Here is a 5,744-nt window from a genome sequence, read left to right as displayed (position 1 = left end):
TCATATAGTATCATTCTCGTGTGCTGAAACAAGCTCTAATCACATTTTCTTTTTCAAATGTAAAGACATTCATAAGGCATTTTACTACAAGTATCTCACTGGAAGGAAAATTATAGTGAGAAAGTGCCTGGGATTTCTAGCCTCAAGAACAAGATAGAAGATGCCAGTTCTCATAGAAACTTTTCTACAAAGAGATTTTATCAGACCATGCTTATATTCTGCAACTGGGAAGAGGTTAGATAACTAGCAGATAACTGCTCTATGCATTCTCATTCTGAAGACTTATCTGAATGTTTCTCAGGTTTCTTCATCTATCTCTTCTTGCTTTATCCTACACACACACACACACACACACACACACACACACACACACACACATCATTGAGAATGTTAATAGCCTTTAAAGAAGTCAATATCCTGCCATCAGGCTCTCACACGGAGTGCAGCACAGGTCTAGCAGGTGAGTCATTATAGTGCTGGTTATGGAAACAGATGCAAACCTTTCCCGGGGACATCAGCTGGTACGCAAAAGGGCAGAATGTGGCCTTAAGATGAAACTGAATGCAAAGTCAAAATTAATTTAACTTATATTTTATTTATGATTCAATGAATTAATAATCAAGGATATTTGCATGGGCAAGTTTTTAAAGAGACATTCTTTGATTGAGTTAGTATTTTCCTTCAAAAGATATTTGAAATATTAGCATAATAGAGCACACTGAAGTACAATCCAAAAACTCATTTGTGAAAATTATTTATACTGTAGGCAGGTATTACCAATCCAAATTAGTGAATATGTAGCAAGTGATACATGCTACCTTATGCAACCTAAAGTCTATTGTGACAAATTTCATTTTGATGGAATCTTCTTGTAGTAAAATTATATTTAAAAAATATGGAACTTGATTGGTCCAATAATTTCTAAGCTTAGGCAATATCCCTAAGCATTATTTTTCTAATTCATGTCCAGGAACCTTTTCAAGTGAGAATCTACTAAGGTTTAAGAGTAATGAAGTGGGTAGGAATAAGCAAACACTGTGTATCAGGAAACTGAGGCATACGCCAGTAGTTCTTCATTTCTCAAAAGATGCAACTAATACCACTAACACATTTGAAGCCTCCTTGAGCCACCCCAAACAATTCTTGTGCAACATGTATATGTCCAGATCATTCCTTTGCAATTATTTTTATATGCATTCGTATACAGAAATAAACGACCTTTTTTAGGTCTTTATATTTATATTATGCTGAACATTATTCTGAGGCTTATTTTTCACTTCATCTCGTCTGTGGTTGAGAACAAATGGCCAAGAGTTAAACCCCAATTCTGCCCCTTTATCACCTATGTTACCCCAGGCAAGTCACTTCAGTTCCTCTCTCAGTTTTTTTCATCTGGAAGATGGGAATAATGATAATATTATCTCTCTCATAGGGTTTTGTATGAAAGGTTTAAATGAAAATCTTTTAGAACAGTGTGTGATATACAACATAAAATCTATATGTGTTGGCTAGTTAGTATTATAAGGTGCTATCATGTCCCTTATTCTCCTTAATTTCCAAATATTACTACAAATCCTGGAATCCCTAGGAATCTCCTTCATCTGGAAACCCTGGAGATCTTGTCTATCTCATGCCTTTAAATGCCATTCACACACTGACGGTTCTCAGGATTACGTCTTTGGTCCAGACCTTTCCCCTGAACTGCAGACTCACATATAAAAATGCCTATCCTAATAAGATGTCTAATAGACATCTCAGACACACTATGTCTAAACCTGTACTTCTGACCTTCCTCCCAGCCAGCCACTCACTTGCTCTCCTTGTTGATCAGGCTAACGCCCTTGGAATTCTGTCCTACTCTTTTCTGTCTCTCTTTCCACATCCTATTTATCTGTCAGGAAATACTGGTGGCCCTATCTTCCATATATGTACATCCAGCATCGAAGCTCTTTTCACATCAACCTTCACAGCTCTGGTCACAGCTACAATCATTCTTACTTGGTTATTTACAATAGCCTCCCAACTGCTTCCCCTGCTTCCACCCGTGCCCTCCCTTTAGTGTGTTCTCTACACAGCATCAACATGATTCTATTAAAACATAAAGCTGGGCATGGTAGCTCATGCCTGTAATCCCAACACTTTGTGAATCCAAGGCAGGAGGATTCCATGGGCCCAAGAGTTCAAGATCAGCCTGGGCAGTGTAGAGAGACCCCATCTCTACTAAAAATTCTTAAAAATTAGCTGGGTGTGGTGGCGTGTGCCTTCAGTTCCAGCTACTTGGGAGGCTGAGGTGGGAGGATGGTTTGAGCATGGGAGGTCAAGGCTGCAGTGAGCTATGATCACTCCACTGTACTCTAGCCTGGGCAATGAAACAAGACCCCATCTAAAATAATAATAATAAAGCAGACACATCATTCTTCTGCTCAAAACTCTGCAATAGCTCCCCCTCATTCAAAGTTAGAGCCAAAGTCCTCACAACACCTACAAGCCTTACCCACAAAATTACCTTTTTGCTCACTTTACTAAGTTAGATGGCCTCCTTGCTGTTCCACAAACCACCAGGCATGTTTTCACCACAGGATCTTTGCACTTATTTGAACTCAAAGTAGATGCTTTTTCTCCAAATATCCACAAGATTGCTTCCCTCTCATCCTTTAGGGATTTGTTCAAAGGTTACCTTCTGATTGAGTCCTCCCTGATCATACTATTTAAAATTGCAAGCCACCTTTCACATGTCCCTACCTTGACTCTGCATTTCCTGTTGTCTTTTTCTCCATAATATTTATTACCATTTTTCTTAGTAGTTTACTTTTTAAAATTTTGTTTCTTGCCTATATCCCACCTACTAGAATGTAAGCTCCCAAGGGCAGATGTTTTTCTTTGTTTAGTTCAATGCTTTATCTTCAGTGCCTAGAAGAGTGCCTGACACATGCTAGCTACTCACAGATATCAATAATAATAAATATAAATAAATATTTGAAAAATAAGTAAGTCAAGACACTATAAGTTATTCATCCATTATTCCCTTGATGAGTAAAAATGTAAATTGTTTCCTAAAACATATACATCTATATGAGTGTTTCCCTAGAATATATATCAAAAAGTGGAAAGGCGGGGTCGAATATTTGTACAAATTCATTGTAACACTACCCATTAAGCTTCCAAAAAGTCTGTAAAAACTTATATTTTCTTTTTCTTTTCTTTCTTTTTTTTTTTTTTTTTTTTTTTTTTTTTTTTTTTTTTTTTGAGACGGAGTCTCGCTCTGTCACCAGGCTGGAGTGCAGTGGTGCGATCTTGGCTCACTGCAACCTCCACCTCCCCTATTCAAGTGATTCTCCTGCCTCAGCCTCCTGAATAGCTGGGACAACAGGCACGCTCCACCATGGCCAGCTAATTTTTGTATTTTTAGTAGAGACAGGGTTTCACCATGTTGGCCAAGATGGTCTCGATCTCTTGACCTCAGCTGATCCACCCGCCTTGGCCTCCCAAAGTGCTGGGGTTACAGGCGCGAGCCACGACGCCCGGCCGACAACTTATATTTTCAAAGAACAGTATATAAAAGCACTCCTTCAAAATTCACCTCTCATAATTGTATATTTTAATCTACAGTTCCTTTTGCTTGGAAGGTCCTTTTTGCCCTCAACCACCTGTGTCTCCAGGGTGAAATTCTACACATCTTTCAAAACCCAACTCAATCACCATGTCCCGGAGGTAATCAGTCTACTCTTCCCATTCTGAGTAGGGCCCAGAAATCTGAATTTTTATTCAGCACCTCAGATGATTCTAACTTTATTGATTCACAGAACACACTTTAAGGAATATAGTTATTAAGAAATACTAAGGCAAATATACTAGTACCAAGCATTGAAGACATATATCTTTACATACTACCAACCATTTCAATCATTCTTATAGGCAGGTATGTTACAATCTTCGTTTATTAGATAATCTTCCCAAAAACTCATGAATATAAGCTAATTCACTTAGTAAAGTACACCTGAGATTAAAGAATTTATTGACTATAATTTATCCCAGTTAAATTAAGCCAAATAACTCAGATAAAGTTTCTTGTTATATTGCTATGTCTCAACTTGCTGAAGTATGAGTCAGAAGAGCTTATGCAGCTTTCAGATGGGAAGAAATAGGGGCATATGGGAAGGGAGCATGTTGTCCAATAACTGCATACACCAGACACACAGAATAGCTGGAAAAGATGATCTCATCAATCCCCATTTTATAAAGGTGAAAACTAAGGTTTAGAGTGGTCAAGAAATTCACTCTAGGACATACCCTCTTAGTAACTGGTGAAATAAAGATATTTTTACCTAGGTCTTTCTGGCAACAAAATTCATGGTTTTTTCCCAATATGCCAGATTGCCTCCCATATACCCCCAAAAGTACAACTGTGTGTGTAAAAAATAATTTGTGTTTCTTGAAAAATGAGAATAATAGTAGCTCACACATGAGAAGTTAAGCAAGTAAGCCTAAAGTGCTGAGTGTATCACCTGCCACTCAACAAATCTTGGTTATTATTCGCTACTGTTAATATACTGCAGTGTAGTCAAGTGATCAATATAGACATCTAAAATTTCCATTCTTGTAAAACCAGAAATAAAACTCAGTACGCTTATGTACCATGGGCCAAGCCTGTAAAAGCTTGGAATTTGACTTAAATTGTGTTAATAAACAGAAATTCAGCTTGTGTTTATTTGGTGTTGCATAACAGTTATCTAAGTAAAATCTTCAGGGAACTAGTAAATTGGCATTTTGTGTGAGAATAGAAATTTGTGATCTTCTTATCCAAGTTAGGAAACTTGTCACATGTTCTTTCTACTCTGAGTAACAATACATGCAACATGCAATATTACATGTATCTATATAACAAGATTGCTTATTTAATATTATAATTAGTCTCTTAATTTTTTATTCTCCCTGTGATGCCTATCACAGGTTTGCCTTTTTACAATAATGGATTTAGATACTGTAAGTAATCATGATTACAGTAAATTGGTATTTGTTTTCATAGGGAAAGATCTTATAAAATGTTAATGGTAGAACCAAAGTTAATGCTATTGTAAAAATACAAAGATATATGTGTACATTGATGTATCTTTAATAAAGATACTGTAAGAAAAATGTATTACACCATCGTTTTCAAGTAGTCTAAAATTTTTTTTCTGGTAAAACCTATTATTCACCAGAAGATGTAATTAAGCAACTGAATTAAAATACTGCTTGATCTGGTTAATTTTAATGTATATGTGCTACATATTTAATATGTTTGGATTAAAGAAAATTATTATTTAACTTAGGTTTGAGAAAGCATGTAAGTGTATTTATTCTGACACTAAATTTTGAAGAAAGAGACATTATATTTATACTTCATCAAGCGGTAATGACTATGGTGTCCTGTGACTTTTGGGAAAGCTGAAGTATTCTGAGATCTATTTTTCAGAAAGATAATATATGATTTTGAATTAAGTCAAGAAAATAACAGTCAGTGGTATGAAGTTACCATTCTTGTTGGGATGCCAATAACATAAATCAGCTGTCTGAGATCCATAAACCATACAAGAAGGCCTCAAAAGTGTGTTAGCCCCAACTTCAGAAGCAAGCTTATCTAATACAAAGCATGTGTAAAAGCAAACAAATAATTCATCTTTAGTTTCCAATTATTTTAATATCTAAACTTTCTTATTAGAAATAATTCTAAGAGGAGTAAAATTTTCATATTCTTAGCTACT

The sequence above is a fragment of the Pan paniscus genome, chromosome 2, assembly GCF_029289425.2.
Source record: "Pan paniscus chromosome 2, NHGRI_mPanPan1-v2.0_pri, whole genome shotgun sequence".
Taxonomy (NCBI): domain Eukaryota; kingdom Metazoa; phylum Chordata; class Mammalia; order Primates; family Hominidae; genus Pan; species Pan paniscus.
The sequence above is the reverse complement of the archived record's forward strand: the minus strand, read 5'-3'. Positions refer to the sequence as shown.